At 36.4% G+C, this 20,877-nt stretch overlaps 1 protein-coding gene across 1 annotated transcript in view; it reads right to left on the reverse strand.

Moving 5' to 3' along the window:
• LOC124640818 (protein sidekick-1-like) overlaps positions 1 to 20,877 on the reverse strand; it is a 57,218-nt gene that overhangs the window by 23,513 nt on the left and 12,828 nt on the right. The window lies entirely within an intron of this gene.

Below are 20,877 nucleotides of genomic sequence, written 5' to 3' on the forward strand. Positions count from 1 at the left end.
TTGGCAGCTGTCTAACCTGCGTCGTGTTCTGACATCATACTACTACAGTTTCAAGTGGGATTTTGTTATGTTCCCAGTATAAAGGGATCGGTTTAAATTATGTATTTAGGTTAGAATATTATTTTAACGTTATGTTCACCTCCGACCACAGACCGGTTCTTGTGGAACTAGCCTCGCGCTCAGGCCCACTCGACCCGGATCGCCCTCCTCCCACCCAGATTGTCACGGACTGGAGAATGCTAAGCGAAAGCTTGAAATCCTCCTCCGCCCAGTTAGAATCAATTCCCGATGAAATCAACTCAGTCGCTGACATGACGGGCGCGATCGGCTCGTTCACCGAGCACGTACAATCCACCGTGGACAAGTGTTCACGTAGAGTTGAAGCGACGAGCTTTCATCGCTTCAAGCTCCCGGATGACGTGCGTGCTCTGGTGACCGAGAAGAACGCGGCTGTCCGTGCCTACAGTACTTTTCCCTGCGACGCTAACAAGTCTCACATGCGTAACTTACAGCGTGCTGTAAAGGAACGCCTTGCTGAGATGCGTCAAACGCGCTGGGACAAGACGCTGAGCGAACTCGAGCCGACTCATCAAGCCTTCTGGCAGCTTCAAAGGAAACTCAAATCCGATGAAGTAGCTTCCACCCCGCCGATCAAACGCCCCGACAATTCCATCGCCTTCGAGGACGATGAAAAAGCGGAATGTCTGGCCGACAGCCTCGAGGCTCAATGCTCGCCTAGTACCCAACCGGTCGACCCGGCTCACCTACTAAAGGTCGAAGCCGAGGTCGAGCGCAGATCCTCCCTACCACCGCAAGAAGACCCCGACGATCCCTTGCCTCCCGTCACTCCAGACGAAGTGGCAGAGATCATCAAACGTCTCAAACCCCGTAAAGCTCCGGGCCCAGATAGAATAACCAATAAAGTTTTCAAAATCCTACCCGCTTCCCTCGTAATGCTCATGACCGCGATCTTCAATTGCGCCATGACCCATAACCTGTTCCCACAGGCATGGAAAGAGGCAACCGTAATCGGTATTCCCAAACCCGGTAAACCAAAATCAGACCCGTCCAGCTATCGCCCTATCAGTTTACTCAATGTGTTCGGCAAGATCTACGAGATACTTATCTATAAGCGTCTCAAAGATTACGTCGAAGCAAAGAGTCTTATCCCATTAGAACAGTTTGGTTTTCGAACCCATCACTCTTGTGTCCAACAAGTCCACCGCATCGTGGAAGGTGTGAGTCACGGATTCCAACGTGGCCAACTCACCGGTACGATTCTCTTCGATATAGCAAAGGCATTCGACAAAGTCTGGCACAAAGGCTTGATTTACAAGCTTTACCAACTCGGTGTCCCAGACCGTCTCGTCGTCATCTTACGAGACTTTTTGTCGAATCGCACCTTTCGCTATCGCATAGACGGCACTCTTTCTTCGGCCCACCCTATAAAAGCTGGTGTCCCACAAGGCTCGGTACTCTCCCCCATCCTCTTCACGCTATACACTAGCGATATTCCTAAGAACAAGCATGTTCAATTAGCCCTATTCGCCGACGACACGGCAATCTACTGCTCAGGCCGCAGCCCAGCCGCCATAGTGAGACATCTCCAAGCCTATTGCAACACCCTAGGTGTCTGGACTAGGCTATGGAGAATCGAACTCCACCCCGACAAAAGCCAGGCCATACTCTTTTCGAGCCCTCGCCGTAGGCTTCCTCCCGCGCCCCCGTCAGTCACCATGTTTGGTAGGCCGATTCCTTGGAAGGAGCATGCCAAATATCTAGGTGTAATCTTAGACCAGCGCCTCTCATTCGCCGAGCACATACGTAAGGTGCGCTCTAGAGCAGCCTTTGTGTACGGCAGATTGCACTTCTTGCTCAATTCAAAGAGCAAATTATCTCTTAAATGCAAGTTACGCCTCTACGTATCGTGCATACGCCCCGTCATGATGTATGCTTGCCCTGTGTTCGCACAGGCAAGCCATCGCCGCCTTCACAGAATGCAGGCCCTTCAAAACCGTGCTTTACGGAAAATCACAGGAGCTCCCTATTATGTTCGAAATGAGATTCTTCATCTCGACTTAAAAATCCCCACCATCCGCCAGTATATGAAGCGTGCCGCCATACGGTACTTCGAACGCGCTGAGAAACACGATAACTCACTTATCGTGTCAGCCAGTAATTACACTCCCTCCCGCATCAGTAGGATTCGCCGCCCTAGGCATGCCCTTCTAGAACCTGACGATGAGATAACTGTCCTCCAAGAGAGTAATAAACTCACTAGCACCCTACACAAACACAAACCGCGTTCGTACAAACCTCGCCGCCGAGGTCCGCCGCGACGTCCTGTTCTCTGTCCTCCCGACCCTTGCTCATCGAGCCAGCCCGCGAGCTGAGCCAGTAGCTTAAATTCCCCATTTAATAATAATGATCATATGATCCAGCCTGTCCCTTTGCTGCCTCCCCAGCGACGCCCTAAGCCGAGGTCCGACCCCACAGGGGGTACCCTTAGCGCAGTCGCTTAGTTGATAAGTTGTTTACGCCCCTGGCTGGAGGCCTTAAATTCTAGGCATCCACAGGGAAAAGTCCGGTTAAGCAGTACACGGCCTCCTAGGCTGAACTGCGAGATGCCATACCAAAAAAAAAAAAAAAAAAAAAAAAAAAAAAAAATTAACGTTATGTAGGTTATTTGGTACTCTAGAGTCGGCTTTCACCACTATCTATCTTTCTAGTTACGCAAAATGTTTTGGATGAATATTTTCTGGTAAGTAAACTGTCTATCATTATTTGAAGTATCTGTTCACTTCGGTTATAATGAGTTTTGGTCTGAAGGGACGGTTTATAGTATATTTATTTGTATTCTTTTTTGTCTAATATCATCTGTGTATGTATCACTGAGAAGTTTATTGCGCCACTTCTTCTTCCCAGCAAAAACTCATAGGAAGTGGTGAAAGGCGGGCGATTTGAGGGCTAACTTTTTGCAAATTATGGCGTTCTAAAAGTGCTGTGTAGCAGCCAAGTTTGAATAAATGATTTTGAGATTGTTTGAAACCTAGTTTCATCATCACGCGAAAAACTAAATGAAGAAGAAACTAATCAGTATTTCATTATTAAATTAAAATATTAAAACAAGGTGCTTAGTGGAGCTCAAAAGAAACGAACGAAATAACCCGTAGGTATTCTTAGATCCCTCTTAAAATTGGGTATTACCCTGTCAGAAACTGTTACTAAATATTTAATTTGTTTACGCAGAATAAAATCTTAAAAGGGCTAATTGTTTGTGAAGAGTAAATCCCTAAATTAAGACCATCAATTGAAAATTTGAAAGTTCTGCATGAATTTATAATGTGGTTAGCATTTTGTTTTGAGTGTTTTGGGTTAGAGAGCTTTCGCACTTAGCTTGTATTTTGTTAAAATGTTGGTACTTTCAGAATGCTGAAAATTTAAAGGAACATCTATTTTGCATGCTAACTAATATAAACGTGCAAGTAACTCTATCTGTCGTGCTTTAATGTCGACATTAATTCACAGATTTAAATGATATTTAGTGCACAAATAATAATCGAGAGGTTGGGGTACTACATAGACTACGTTTTTACGTTTTATTCTCTCAGGACGATACTGAAACTACTGATTAACAGCTATCTATTAATAAATAGTCTGCTATAAAATTCCTTGAAATAAATCTATCAATGAACATATTTCACTTGATAGAAATTGCCTCTGACTCGTATGGATCTTTTTAAAAGGTTCGAAGGTTGAGGGTCACCAAAATTGCTTTTTGAAAAAATCGATACAAAGAAATTGCGTCCATATTGTCTTGTCGTAACACATTCATCAAGAATTCTCATTTAAGATTTTATTTTTCTTCCAAATCAATTTCGTTATAAGAATTGCTCATTTCGGGTTTTTGTGTGATGAATAAACACTAAGAATAAATTGTCAAACCTTTCAGACAAGTTTATTGATAAAGCTTTAAACTGAAATATATTTTTAAGAAATGAAAACATACGTTACATTAAAGATAGTATTCACTACCAAAACATAAGAGAATAGTGATACGTATTCCCCAATTTGACGTTCAACTAACAATCTTGTTTTTCTTCAATTCTAACATCGTCTGAGTTACTTACTCCACAATAAATCATTTACATACAGCATCAAAGTTGAGTCTTAGAAGTGGCTCCAACTTACTCGGTGGTTGAGTCTAGTTCAATTCAAATGTACGTACCTACCGTAATAGTTTGCTACCACAGAGTAAGGGAAGATGAGTGGAGGTACCATAATGCAGGTAGGTCAGACGTCTTCTCTTAGGTCAAATTCGTACGGTGGGCATGACAACGATCAGTTACGAGTGAACTAATGAAGCGTTCAGGTTCTATGGATCATCTGTCAACGATTTTTGGTACTACAAAAAATGGTCGGATTCAAAGAATGCGTTTAGGGGCAAAAACAGTAACGTCGCTCACGCGTGTTTTGGTGCGCTACTTTCTTAAGCGATTTTCCGTTATGACACCTCCGCTAGTCATTTTCTTCTCCATGTTTGGTACCCAAGACGAATTTTAGATATGAATTTGAAGCCTCAAAATGGTTGTTGGAAATAGAGATTTAAGTAAAGCACTAAGTTAGTTATTCAAATCAATATCTTACGCTTTGAATGTTTATGTAACTGCTTTGTGGAAATCGGTCTTAGATTGTCTTAAAAGGCAAGGAGCGGATTCTTAAATTAACCAATTATGTACAAGAAGTTAATTAGGAAAGAGTTATGAACCTAAAGCCAAGCAATGAAACTGAACGACATTATAAAACTGAAATTGACCGACAAATCACTCGCCGATTATATTATCAAAAAGAGGGTTGCAGGTGCCACTGCTATTTCTCCACCACCCAAAGGCAGACTGGCAAAAACCTTGTGCGTTAAGTCCGCCATTGTACAATGCGCAAAAAACATTTAACAGACAAATAAAATCATAATCCTAAGCAAACGCGTCATAACAAACAATCCAACTCACTTTCGTCTAGTAGGTAAATCTAATATGTTCTACAATATATTCCCACTAGAGCAAACTTATCTAAGTTGCAAACACGAAACTTTTAATTACATATCGATGGAATTTAGCAGAACATTAATAACAATATCGCTTCCGATGAAGGTAACATTGTTACATTAATTCCTGAGACCGAGCAGACGAGTGACTTAAATCGATTAAACTTTAATCGAGTCAACTTCTTAAATCGAGTCAACTTTGTTTTGAATACTAACTATTATAGTATTAAATGGGACAATGAAGTGTCATGTTTACACTGTTGCAGTTACAATTTCGCTTTACTTTTTGAAGAATGTGAAAAGATCTGATTTAATGAGAGCCGAAGAATGAAATAGTGACGAACACTAACAAAGAATGCTATAATCTACTAGGTTATCAGGAACAATGTTACCAACTCAAATTCCCTGAATATACGTTGATTAAACTTTCATAGGTATACTACCTACTAAGAAGGCTTTACTGCGTTTACGCAACCAATAAAATAAAATTTGCAATTTATTCATCGGTACATTATGTTGGGGTCGGCTTCTAGTCTAACCAGATGCAGCTGAGTACCACTGCTTTACAAGGAGCGACTGTCTATCTGACCTCCTCAACCCTGATCAACCCGGGCATCTCAATACCCCTTATTTTTATTAACGCAATTTGTGACGTTATCGTTTCATAAATCGCACGTCTGCGCAACCCTACAGCAAATATAATTGTATAGCTATGCATGTGTATTCCCTTTGTAATCCCTCAGGAACTGATCACGCCCTGTTCGTTTAATTAATTCTATGTAAGTTCTCGCGTGTGCTTCTTTGTGATTAATATTTTGATAGACCGTGGCCAAAATGTGTGCCATGAAGCTTCGTTTCTGTTTCATAAAGATAGGGGTAGTTGTTTCATTCTTTTTGTATATTCTTTGAGTTATGAAAGTGTCGTTTGAAGAAGTTGGTATACAGAAGATGTTAAATAAAGTTTAAAGTGCGATAATTGAATAAGTAAATAGAGAGAGATTAACGATGATTCCGTTTATATTCGAGTACCAAGAATTAAACAATAAAACATTGAAACAAGTGTAGTTTAACTTGAGAATTTTGCAAAATAGAAACGATGTATTGTTTAGAATTCCACAGAAACGCAATTCAATTTGTCAGTGTAATATGTGAAAGTCCATGCATTTTCTTTATAATGCTGGATTGTCGTAAAACTACTACGCTTTTGTACTCACTATAGATGTGAGTTTTGAAGTACAATATCTACCAATAAAGTCTATTTTTAAACGATATATTTGGGTCGGTCAATAGATTTCTTGACAGGTTTTAAAATATTTCTAGCTCAGACGACCTATAGATAGAAATAGTGTACGAAGAAAATTACACCTACATGTATACATTTGTAGCTTTATTTCTTAACTAGCCGTTTTCCTGCGGTGCATCCTGTGGGAACTACTGCAAGTACTAGGATGAAACATAGCCCATATTAATTGGAAAGAGTGTAGTTTTCCAGTAGTTTCAGGGCCTTTGGGGGTACAAATAAACAAACAAAGAAATGATTCCTCTTTATTATATCTATTAAGTATATATATAACAAATTAAACGTCCTACGTGCTAATGAAGCTTTTATCATTCTCATTTGCACCTTTTTCCAATAGGTATAAGTCTTTTACGAAGATACCGTATTTCTGATAGCGAAACTTTACTTTTACTTTGAAAACAAGTGGAAACTTATTGAGCTGGGAGCGGTGAGGAGTCTTATCTAGAAAATGTGTTTTATAGTCTAAAGTAGCTGCTACCTGCTACTTTGAGGAATACTCAGTTTTATCGTGATGATTTAGCAGACGTATAAGATGGAGTTCGTGAGACTCTATACAGCTTCTGTGAAAGACAAGTACAATCTATTCTTAATGTGTACATTTGTTTTCTTTTTGACCACTGAACCGATGTGGGTTGGTTTATAACAAATCCTAACATTCTACAACAAAAATACCCGCAGCTCACACAAAATAAAATCTGATAAATGTGACGGCACACCATTAAAAACTACGGAGCTTCGAAATAGAATTGTTCGTAACAGTTTTAATACTCATTCTGCTGAGTAGCCGAAACATAAATTAATATATGGCAACGTTTTAAAACTTCGGTAGCAACTTGTGCTAGCGAATGTATGAAGTTAAAAGCTCTTGGTAACCATTCGCTTTTCATTTAAACACGAATGCATTTGCGACGCGTACGATAAAGTTTTTGACTTGTTTTTAATAGGAATAAATGTATTTTTGGATAGATTTATTGTTAGTTTTTGGAGGGTGATTTATTTTGCTTAATGTTTAGGAATGTATGAGTTTCTTATATATATGGTGACTGGTGATTCGTGACCGATGCTTGAACACGTAATTCTACCCATGATTGCAGACAACTTTCCCAAATTATAAACAAACCTTCTATTACCGTATTTAATCGAATATTTAAATCAAAACTTTTTCCCACAAAAAACATGTTTAACATTTATATTTTGCAAGTAGCAACCCTTAAGGCGTCGATCACCTCCAAGGGGCCGATCTCAATCCATTTTATCAAACTTCATCCTTTCTCAATTCAGAAATCAGGTTGACGGCTCGAATTAAAAGGAAAAGAAAAACCTTAGAAAGTTTCCCGGGAAAATATTCACGTTATATATTAACTTGCAAGTACCGTTATTGATTTTGAATTTGAATTCAATTGGCTTGTTCCATTTTTTATATTGAATAGGTTAAGGAAATGCCAAATCAAGTGGGTAATTTAATAAAGAATACGCATTTTTACACGTATTGTGAGTTTAGGTTAGGTTTACACGAGTAGCTTTTAATCGCTATGTTTTATATTATGATCTTAATTTGAAAAACTTGATATTTTTATGAAAAACTTTTACATAGGTAGTAAATCTAAATATTTAATATTTTTAGTAAGACTCGATATTTTGGACTAGATAATCATTCAACAGTCGTTAGTTGTTACGCTATTCTGTAACCTAAAATTATGGACGCCTACGTATAAAAATACCTGTCATCCAACACCTCTAATTGTTACAACAATTACGCCTACAAAACACATTTTGACATACAAACATATACCTCTATATGACACTCATTACTCATATAATTGAAGGGTTCGTTACAATTCCGGTGTCATGCTCAGACCGTGACCCCACTCTTATTAAACTAATGTGTTGCCGTGTTTAAACGGTTCGCCTCCCCTTTTTTGTCGTACAAACTTCGTGCAAAAACCTTTTTACTTAGTACAAAAAACAATTAAAATGTAATCCATTGTATAATGGAATTGCGTTTTTAGATTTTCCGGGTTGAGATTGTGATTTATTTTCTGAGTTTAAGTTGTTTTTTGAATAAAATGTTGTTCTTGAATCGAATTATTGGATAAGGTTTAGCGTGCTTTCCTTACAAGTGACGTATTTATAAGAGTTTTGAGTGGTTACATTACAAACTTTTTCCGGCCGACAGATTTTCGGGATCATAAATCAGTAGAGAATTGAATGGCAGGACGCACATAGCGACGATCACGTATTTAGTCTGATGCTGACCGACTAAAAACTTTGATTGAATAACGATTTTCTTAAAAAAAATACAATCATCGGGCTAACTGTCGGTCGACTATTTAACTCTTTGACTCTAAGTTTTCCGTCGCTTTTGTACCGGGTAGGTACAAAAGCGACGGAAAACTTACTGACTTTATGAACTAGCTAGACAATGTAGAATTATTATGACAGTTTAGACACTGATGGAATTTTATAGCAGACTTAATAAAATGCAAATTTGTAAGCGGATAATTAAGGTAAGAAGGTTCCTATTAAAGTTTTAATATAATGGATCAACTTCTTAAGATTGAATTTAATCAAGTAGATTTTTTCGAAATATGTTGCTCTTGGTGACATATTACATACTTTTTTGTGTCCTTAAATAAGATGATATTGTCACGTGTAACAGCTAATTAATAAAACCGTTAACTAAAATGAAGCAAAAATTAAAGAAACGTTAGCCACACCATCAGTATGCAAATACTTTGGCTGGCGACAAAACTTCGCACAAAACATTTTTAATAAAAGAAGATTTATCATAATATTCATAAAGTTCTCGGAACTAAATAGAAATACATTATGGAATAAATCACTTAGGCGTGAGTTCATTAATTTTCATGAAGCATTATTTTACGCTCATTTTACGCAAATGGGTCCTCAGCTCTGTTACCTTATGTAGTTCCCGCAATGTCGACGGTAGAACCTTGTCGTTCCACGTTACAAAAAGGAATAAAGAATAGCTTTTGTCCAGCTTTGCTTTTTATAAAAACGGGATAAAAGCCTTTTCACTGGAATATAGGAGATGACCTGTATTGTCTGTTGGTAGTCATTTCAATAGTTTTCGTTATTATGGTGTACTAGCTTCTGCGCGCGGTTTCAAAAGAGTCCCGAGGGTTTTTTTTCCGCTAATGGTAAAAAAGCGGTTTCAAGCTATTTTTTGCAAAATCACCAAAATCTACCATGTTGTTATTGAGTACCTAACAATCAAGTAGCAAACACATCAATGAAGTTAATCTACAAAAAAGTAGCCACAATTGTGTAAAGCTCAACTTAACTTTCAACTTAAAAATCGTTCATGTGTAGGTTACTAAAAAATATTCAATTTTACGAATAAACTAACAAATTTTTGAGCTCATTTTGTCAGCAATAGAAATAAAATTTTGTGAAGTAATTACACAGTTAGTTAAATTAGCCGACTGTTGAAGTAAGACGGTAATTACGTAGTCATAATTATACAAATGTAGGTCACGGTATTAACTAGAAACATTATTTTAAATTGATAATTCTCGGGAGTATGTTCATTATTCTAATTAGTCTGTAGGTGTTACTGAAATGTTGGGTTTTTATATGCGTTTCATTTCTAGTTAGGTAAATAGACCAACGGATTTGTTTCATAGTTTTTATTGTTTGTAATATTCTATAGTTAAGGCACGGGTATGTAGCTGTTACTTGGGTATAGCCGCTATGATGTAGCTACACATTATGCTGCACCTAGTTCCGTGCCACCGAAAAAAACTGGATGACAACTAAGATTAGGTGCAAATGGCCAGTTACTCTCTCTTAAGGCTTTTGCCTTAAAATATAATAGTATCTTATAATTCATCTGCCTAGCCTTTTCCCAACTATATTTTGATCGGTTTCAGTGTTTTACTGTGCAAATTGAAACGCCTTGGTAAAACTGGTCAGACTTTCTGGCTGCTGATTTTCCGTAATTACCGAAGATTTGTCGTGTAAAAGTGATGTAATGTCCAACTTGCAAAATAAACAATTTCATTTCATTTCAAATGGCAGCCTGAATGGATGGAGAAACTCGTCATAACCGAATGGCCACTCATTTTCGACCAAGCATTGTTTATATATAAAGTGGTGGTTGGTGGCCTAGAGGGTAAAGAACCAACCTCTCGAGTGAGGGTGTGGGTTCGATTCCAGGTCAGGGAAGTACCAATGCAACTTTTATAAGTTTGTATGTACTTTATAAGTATATCTTGGACACCAATGGCTGATAAAAAGGTGAAAGAAAACATTTTGAGGAAACTTGGACTGTAAAGTCTGAAATCACCAACCCGCATTGAGCAAGCGTGGTGATTAATGCTCAATCCTTCTCCGTGTGAGAGGAGGCCTGTGCCCAGTAGTGGGACGATAAAAAGGCTGTAAAGCATTAACATTGTTTACCTTATATAGTCGGTGGTCCGTACCTTCCCCGAGTCCCAAAAACAGAGAGTAACCTGTGAACATTTTCTTCGGCTTACTCAATTTGTTCAGAAAACAAGGTTACCTATATCATAGGTAAGCTATGTTAACACGAAACATATTCAGCCTCTAATTAGTTCTTAGCCTGAATATAACGTTGTTACACTAGATTCAGGTCATTCGGTACTGTTAGAGATAAATCAAGGTTGGTTTATGCCTATGTAGGAATATTCCGACACTTGATGACATCTTATATTGTAATTATATGCTTCGTAGAACTACTAAAGTGAGTATATTACATTAGCATTGATTATTTGGCAGTAGGTGTTTCTGAAAATTACTCAACATAATAATTATATTTATATATAATATAATAATAAATAGTACATATTTTGGCTGTTGTGTAGGTATCATCTACAGATTCTACTCGAACGGTAATAACATCTCGTGGACAGCAGTAATTAGTAAGTACATAATATAGGTATCTGTCAAAGTAGGTAATAGATGTTCTTTGTTTTCTTCTGGTGTCTCTATTATGCAACATTCTTCATTCAAAAATTACTAATTAGATAGTTTTTTTTTTTCAATAAGTTCAAGTGTTTATCTAGCTTAATTTGTAACTTGCTACTACAGCCTTTAAGTTCAGCATAGCAACCTTGTTCTAAGCGATACATCAAATACGTAATTCGAGGAGGTACACCATTTTACCATATTCAAAACGACTTTGAAATACGTTCAGAATAACAAGTAGTGAAACACGTTTTCTTTCACAATACCTAGAGAAAAAATCTTCAACAAAGAATAACATAATGTCAAATATCATATTCTTTTTTATTCCGTCTATAATCGAAAGCCATTTTGTTCTATCTCGCCATATTTTCCAGTCCACTTACATTTGTCATCTTGAGACCACATCACGCACTTGTGGCTTTTAGTGTAGAACATAACTTGAGATAAGTGTACGACACTCCGTGCAATTTGTTCCGCTTTGCTAGTAGTGAAAGAACACAGAGATATTTGCAATAAATGTAGTATTAAAGCGCTGGGGACTACACAAAGTGTGATTTATTTTGCGGCGTCCATGCTCTTAAAAGGGGAGCATTTAAAACCTCTTGTTTTGAAGAATGTGGACTTCATTTATGTACGTAATAAAACAGTACTCATTAAGATATAACTATAGAAAATAAAATGGAATAAATATTTCTTAGATGTCATATAAGTCCTGCACATACCTACGCCTTCTTGTAGTAGGCAACTGGTAATTCACTGCTACATACTTTATATTAAAGCCCAGATTTTTACCACCATTTCAGGTGATTCTAAAATATATATTTTTAAGTTTTATTTGAAGCCAGTTAAACCTTCCCTAACAAACAAAACGAACGTCCTCACACAAAATGTTCCCGAATTTTTAATTTAGATAACGTTTCGTGGGTCTCTTAGACCCTTCGATGTTTGTGACCAAGTTTCACCTCAAGGGACGAAAGTATCCTTTTAACTTCATTTATAAGAAATGGAACATTGCCCTTTGGGACGAAGTTTTGCATGACACTTCGTACCTTCACTTTTTTAGCGTTTTCCTTCCAGCATTTGATGTTTACACAGCGATTGAAATGGTTTGGGAAGTGCCGACAATTTGCTGTTTTCAGGCCGTAATGGTAAGGGTTAAGCAAATAGTGTTTTTTCTTATATTCATTGTTATTTGTGCATTTTTTTTATTGTTAACGATTTTATAACTGGAAAATGTTTGTAGGTATAACTTTACAATTACCGATATGCTATTTTTTTTTTCATAATTAAAATTAAACAAAAATTAAGTCTCAACTAACCGTTATCATCCCTTTTTACTAGTTACAACTGACATTAAAAAATCTATGTAAAAAAACGTAATAAATAAAAAACATAGCAATAAATTCAAGGAACCGATTCACTGAACCATACAATTTACAAAAGTAAGACAGCAACGATAACGTCAATCAAGACTAATGAATCGTTGTTCGGTTACATGGAATTAACTTGAAATTATTTCTAACTGAGCCACAAGGAAAGAAAGCAGCAATTTACTAATCAAAAGGGTGACTATGCGAGATTGTTTAGTATTGAAATTTCTCGGTTTGAATAAAGTTGGAACTATTTTTTACAAGACTACAATTTAATCTTATTTACAAAGAAATAAAATATGTACCTACTTATATTTTACAGCTAAAGAGTTTGTGGACATTGCAGAAACTACTCCAATTTGGTCTGATTTCAAAATTTAATTTATTTCAGTATTTTTTAATCCGGGTGAACGTTTTTAGGTTTTTAATGGTTGTTGAGTAACTACGCATGGTTTAAACTACGTACAGTAAAAATATCTTCATTATTTAAATTCGAACAATTGTCCCATCTTCAAAATCGATAGCACAGCATTTAAATTCGAAAGACAATGCTACCATTCGGAGACAACCGCAAATGAGCTAAACGAACACGATTGAGGACGATTTTCAACATGGCCGCTTTTTAACATCCCAGTGACAACAGTAACATTGTCATTATAATAATTATCACGGTTACAAAACCTTTCGAATGTGCTGTAGACTGAGTAATTTTCGCTTTGTTAAACGAAGTCTACAATGATGACAGACTTGTGCTAATATTAGCATACACACCAACTGAAGGTCCCAGTCGTCTTTGAAGTGAAGCATACTTCAACATAATGCTCGTGTAATTAATTTTCGATGAGTAATAATCGGAATTTCATCTCTACTTTGACAGTGACGGATCTGTAGGTAAGTAGGTATTTCGGGTGCTTGACAATATTGCAAGTTCAAGACCGCATTCCAGAAGATATGATGAAAGATGTCTTCCGAAGGTTTACATGAAGCAGGATTTCATAATATCATAACTTTTTACATTTTTCACTTTTAAATAATAAACGGGATGATCAAATACTCTTACTTACTTACTTTTACTAACTTATTTTTTTAAAAGCTGCTATCGAGTACCGTAGTAATAAAATAAAACTTGTAGCTTCTTCAACCTAACTCAGAGAAACATTTAACATTAAGTTACTTTCAAAGTTAAGCTATGAATATAATCGCTTACAAATCGTTTGTCTCATTGAATATAATGCTCTTTAAGTGAGAGTGTACGTTACCTCTTAACACATACTTAGTATAAAATATTGACTAGTTCACGAGGTACTTAATGCCTAAGTTCGGTGTTTCAAAGTTAAGAAGTTCCCACAATCGCTTACCTACAGTGCTGACTTTATGAACTGTGATTTACCGGTTCATTGGACTTTATCGGGGCTTTTTGCTGACTAATGCGAACTTCCCAACTTGAAACTAATGAAAGCTAGTTAAGGTGGTAACGTAATTAGATTCTAATGTTGCCTCTCTCGGCTTGGAGACAAAATTTGTCTTCCCGAGTCATTAGTATGCAAACTCATTATAGACAATGGTTGCTAGATATCCTGAGTTCTAAAAGGCTGGTTTTGCATGTTCTGACCAACAGGATATGGAATCAAGTATGTTCTTATCTTCTTTCCATGTTGGATGACACTTTTAATACTGCTGTTCACAAAAAAAGTTGGACAGTAAGACAAGGTCTACAGGTATAAAGACAGGCGCAAAAATGATTCTCATAATAATGTGATAGAACAACAGGAAGTAAATAAACAAATGAAGAAGATATTTTTAAGGGTGAGACCTAACTTTAATAAAATTGAGGCTCTCGAGCTATGAGTATCGCAACTAATATCAAGACCCAAGTTACCGCCCCTTGGCAAGATCCATTTTTTTTGCATACATAAGGGTTGAATATTTTGACCTAAATCAGCAATTTTAAGGTTTACAAGCCAAGTGTCTGGCCTTTTTTACGATAAAGTAACATGTCAGCAGTAGAGAATTTATTAAAACTCTAGAACAGCGATACCAGAGCCGACCATAAAACCTAAGGTTTTATCGATAAATCATTTGCATACAATAAGTGTTTATTAGCAAAAGAGTGAATAGTTTTATGCAAACAGGCTGAATTTTTTTATTGAATATAAAACGATCATAACTTTTATACCACAAGTTTATTACTTCAAGCGATGAGGGCGAAAATAAAATTGGCAAAATATTAGGTACCTATGTTTACTGAAAGAAAATATGAAAGGTCACGAAAAATATTTTACATTGAATCGTTATCTAATGTTAAATTCTTAACGGAACCACCAAAATTAGAACAGGAACAAGTAAAAGAAGAAAATATGCACAGAAGTTTTGCTAGCTTCCATAAATTATAATTTAAAAGCTGTAAACAATAATGACGTAGAGATTAATCAAATAAATTGAGTAGCAACCTTTTTATCACTAGGCAAATCGTCTGGTGTCACCATAGCACCTACCTAGGCACTATTTCATTCTAAGTAGAAAAAGGCCACGTCTGACTATTATACACAATACGATGAGTATTGTATCTATTTATTAATTAGACTAGCTGTTGCCCGCAACTTCGTCTGCGTGGGCAATATAGAATCGTCAAAATACTACTTATCCCGTAGGTGCATTCTTTCACGTGACAGTATAATTAGGATTAGCACTTAGCAGTCGCATAGATTCATTGATCAAGGTTGTGTTGTGGATGTGACCATTTATCTAAACAAAAGAAGTAAAGTTTGTGACGTTGTTCAGCCAATTTGGAAAATTATTACGTATGGTGCGTAAGTAGGTAATTTTCACAGGAAACAGCTATAATCTATGTCTACATGCTTTGAGTCTGACAAAGCTGTCATTTGTACATTTTCTGCAGCTGCTGCGACTAATCAGAAGCCAGAAAGTCTGTCAGTCTTACCATAATATGGATATCGTCTTGTGTAGTTGACTGGATTGAAGATAGGTAGATAGGCAGTCGCTCCAAGCAAAATATTGGTACTAAAACAGATTCGGTGACTGGAAGCCAACACCAACATAGTTGGGGAATAGCTGGATGGATGATAAAATGAGTCATCATCATCAGCAGGCGCATAGGGTACGATAGTTTCACTTACTCATGGTAAGGCTGACCACACATTAGGCGTGCGCGATCCTCGGGCGTGTGAGTAGCGCGGGCGCCGCGCGTGCGTCGCGAGCGCGTTGCGTGAGCGACGCCCGCGCTTCTCACACGCCCGAGGATCGCGCACGCCTAATGTGGGGGAGGCCTAAGCCGGGACTCCACCGAAATGTTTGCATTAGTTCACGAATAGGTAAAATGTACGTATCTGTGAGAGTCCACTTCATGTGTTCGTACTTGAAACCTGTAGTTTTGCCAAGATTTTCAGAATGTACGCTCGCAATTTGTCATTTCTTGGTGGAGCCAGCAAATCAAAAGAAACATAAGTGTTGTATACTGTGCGTCACTACCGCACACCGGGAAAATTTCGCTCTTGCGGAGGACGTTTATATACCATATTTTGTGTCACACGTAAACAGGACGACAGTAAGTATCCACCGAAACACTTTCAAAGATCTGATGAACGACCAAATCAGACCTGACTTGGTCACCTGGGGCCAATCAGAGCTCTATGAAGCGATAATACTCTTTGGCTCCTACTGTTATTGTGGTTTCTGAAAATTTATTCACCTCATTCAACGATGAATGTAATTCTGATGGTACTATTAAGAACACTTGCTTAGCGCGGAAGCTGACGTTGGCAGGTCAACTCTTTTGACTTCTCGAATAGGATACCATTGGTTTTTGTGCAATGCACACCTGCAATGCATTCTGGATTAGGACAGGATATAGGTGGATAGGATTTGCAACAGAGAACAATTCTGTCTTTGTGATTAAATGACATCAAACGTAGTTTTATATAAAAGGTGTTTTTCAGGGTTTTTAGACTTGGCTCGGGTCTTACTGAGACTGTTCGTAATCGTGAACAGTGTATTTGCGATCAGAAGTTGAAAGTAAGCATGTCTCTGGTATGCGGCGCGTAATTTGTAAGTTTTCAGACGCATAAAGCATTTTACGTGTGTATGGTATTAAATAGAGAGAGCTCCCATTTCTTATCTGCACTTTGTATCTGGGCTTGTTTTTAAAGTTACAGAATCCTACATTACCTTCCTCACGCTTAGCAGCGCTTACGAGAGATAGATCCTCATTTCTTCTAGGATTAAGTTTACATATTTTGCATCAGAAAAAATAATTAAGGTCTACTTAATACTACTCACTCAAAGTAATTTGTTTTAAGGCCACCACATTAGTGGAAGATAAGCTAAACTATGTTTATGAAAAAATCCTGATATGAACTCCATCTGTAACTTTAAATGATAATTAATTGTTCCACTAAAGTCATCATTTTTGACATAATGTTCAAAAAATAATTTAGATGGCACCGTTTTAAATTTGGCTGAGAACTATTAATTTTCTTTTCATCAAGGTAATAATTATAGTTGGATTTTGATGTGGCACGGCAAACTGACAAATACTATTGAAATGTCTATCGAAAAATTACACTACGTGTTAAAATATGGTGAATTACGGAAAATACACAACTCCATCTGTTAAAATAATAATCCTCTATAAAGAATGTATGGTAATTAATTGTCATTTACCACCTCGCTCCTTTGACAAATTTAATGTATTTTTACCACAGATGGAGCTACTTTAACCTTGGCTAAACAAAATTTTCATTTTTTTTTTCTTCCGAAGTTACTTATAAAGGTGTGTTTTCTGTGTAAAGATTAATAATAGGCCGATCAACTAATATAAGTACAACATTCAAATGTACAGTTTTGACAAATAGATTGCGTGTCGTAATATTTTACATCTTGAATTCACAAAATTAATCATATCTTTTAATAGAGTGAATCGATTTCGATGAAACAAAAACTAAGTAATACCCCAAGTTACGTAGAATTTTTGTATATAAGCATTGTCTGCATTTAATTCGTAGATTTTACGTGAATCCCGAACAAACAAACAGATAAACAGACAAACAGACAAAAATGACAAAAATGATGGAAATGGGTTCTGTTAATTATCCTTTAACATGCTGGCTATTTTTTTTGTCAATTTCTTCAATGTACAAAAATTACTTTTCTACAGATTTATTATATGTAATAGATTACTTACTGGAGATATAATTTGCCATTAACCCCATGCAAATAATGTCAAATTAATATTTCTATTAAGCAAAACAATAATATACAGATAGACCACTGGGATCCATATAAAATATGGAGCCATATAAAACCAATACGTATTATAAAATTAAAGATTAAAATAAACAAAACACTTCCTACCCCACCTTAAAATACAAATGACGTCACAATTTCGAAAATTATCAAAACAATATCAATAAACTAAGTCAAGCCTAACTCTGTACTAACATTACACATTACAGGGTGAGGTTACACAGGGTGTGTCGTATCACGCCATCACACAATGGCGGATAGTTCGGTGACAAATAAGCAACGTCACGTCAATTTAGCCAACTATTGTAGAGAAGTAAATGGAGTAATAATGGGCTATGTTCAGATATTTAGGTATTGTTAGTAAGAACGTGGAATTGGCAACTTGCCATGTATGAAATGAGAGGATTCGAAGTTAACAGTCTGTTGTCACACAATCATTGGTTTAGATAAGAAGTAAACACTGGCACGCTTTTATTGAATCCATTGGTATTTTGAGCTATATCGGAGTAAATCGTACAAATATAGTCGAATACAAACACATCTAAAGACCAGAAAAGTTACTTGCGGATGTTAACATTTTCGGTTAGTTACTTAATGTAGTGTTTAAATGATAAAAAGTCAATATAAAAAAAATACATCAAATATTCAGACGGAATTCCCTCCTTTTTGGGGGAAGTCGGTTAAAAATATAAAAAATCTGCTTGTTTGCTTGCATAATGTGCATTAGATTGAATTGTGTAGAAGAGTATAATTATAAATTATTTTCGCGTATGAGCGTAGTGTTCGGGTATTAACTAATTTCAGTGGGCTTAAATTTTAAGCTGTATTTATAAGACGTCTGTTCAAAATTAAAATATCCAATATGCATACCTCTGTAACTTAATATTGAAGAACATTGAAAGTTATAAGACGTCCTATTTTTCTTTGTTTAAAAGTTCAGAATTGGTTAAGTACGAAAATTTTAAAAACAATATAGGTATTAATGTTATAAAACTGAACACGGACCCGAGCGAAAGCAAGATTAAACATAATTTGTTTAAATAAAAAATAAGATAAACAATAGAAAATTTATTTAAATTAAAGAACTTTAAAACTGCACACATGTGCTTGGAGCTTAAAAAATATCCAGATGCTCATTTTGAGAGAGCTTCAAGAAATATGATGCTGTTCCTAAGTAATATTGTATATTGGCAATATCCATAGTGCTACCTTTCATCTTTTGTATTAACTTGGCGGTGTAACCAGCTACCTACTTATTTTCCGCGGTTTCACTCGCTTCCCGGGGAGTTTCTTTCTGTACCCGGATAACATATAGCCTTTGTCACCATTTACCTAACATTTAACTGTCAAAAAGAAGAGTATATTCTAGATTATTCGATTGTTCATTTTGCTAATTCAGATTTTGGAAGCGAATCGCAATAGAAAAATAAGAAGGCTATAACTAGAATTTAATTATAAAAAGCGCTTGAAAATAGGTCTAAATTACAACAACTCAATAAAACTACAAAGAAATACGCCTTTTAAGAACAAGTTTAATAAATTGCCGCTAATTTCATTACAGTCAGTAACTAGGTTTGTTCGGCTGCCTTCGTGAATTTGCCGAAAACAGCCGAACGTTGCCGAATGTTAAAAGATGGCTAGAATTGTAAATAATGCCTACATTCTGTAATTTGCTATTGTTTCATTCAATTAATACATATATAGACTATATGTACCTAATTATATAATAAATAATAAGTATTATTTATTATTTATCTTCTTCTTATGAAATTTTCTCGATCTCAGAAAATTAAGAGCCTCAAAATTTCCGTGAATTCCAGAAATGATACTTAGGTACTGTAGACACGTTAGTGGTTACCAGAATTAGATTTTCTCTACGCAATAACACATTATATTGACTTCAATTCAACAAAAAAAAAATCCAATAGTATTGTTGTTGTAGTCAAACGATATCTCCGTGATAGCAAGTCGATTTGAAGTTGTGTTCGATGTTTTTTTTATTCTTGATACTCGAATACAAATTACCAGAAGATCATAAAAATGGTCTATTGTTGTCCTAAAAAGTATTGCATTATAAAAAAGTACCTACGTAACTACGCAATAAATTCAACGATGAATTGATTTACACTAATTGTTTGTTTTTTGTAATTTTTTGAATTTTCTATCATATACTTAAATATAGAATATATACCAACATATAAGAATACGTAAAACGTAAAATACTGTATACGGTATTTGCTGTCAACTAAAAAGGTTCTTTAATATAATTGACTAGCTTCCGCCAGCAGTGTCAACCGCGCCCAGTGGGAACTACTCCATTCACCCGGATAAAATTTTCTCGATAAATAGGCTATCTAACACTGAAACAGTTTTTCAATTGCGTTCAGAAGTTAATGAAATTAGCGCGTTCAAGGAAAACAACAAACTCAGCCTTATAACATTGGTATACCTTAGTAAATCTGTAGTGTATATTACCATCCTAGTAAGCTTGTAGCAAACAAATAATATCCTGCTGATCGGTACAGTTTGCCCTTCAGGTATTGTTCTACACATAAAGACTTCCTGATCTGTTGTTTTGCTAACTAAAGAAGGGATTTTGACATAGGTAACTTGTATGGTCCTAATGACAGAATTCTATCTCTAGTAATAAAATTAACAGATAGATAAAATATTGGGAGCAGCTGTTAAAGGATACCTTTTTTTTTTTTTTTCCGACGTCAAAAATCATCAAATGACCCCTCCCGCTGTGGGTTAGCAGCGGTGAGGGAGTGTCAGACTCTTACTGACTAAAAACCGTCGTGTTCCGTCATAGGCCTTTTATGTACCAGGGCCGCGGTATCTCTTTCGAACAACCCGCAGCCCCGGCAGGCCTTGGCCCTGCTGGGCCCCGCTGGGGGTTAAAGGATACCTAACAAATACTTACAGAGAGGTAATTATAACATCTTTTGCCC

Source organism: Helicoverpa zea, chromosome 21 (assembly GCF_022581195.2).
Source record: "Helicoverpa zea isolate HzStark_Cry1AcR chromosome 21, ilHelZeax1.1, whole genome shotgun sequence".
Taxonomy (NCBI): Eukaryota; Metazoa; Arthropoda; class Insecta; order Lepidoptera; family Noctuidae; genus Helicoverpa; species Helicoverpa zea.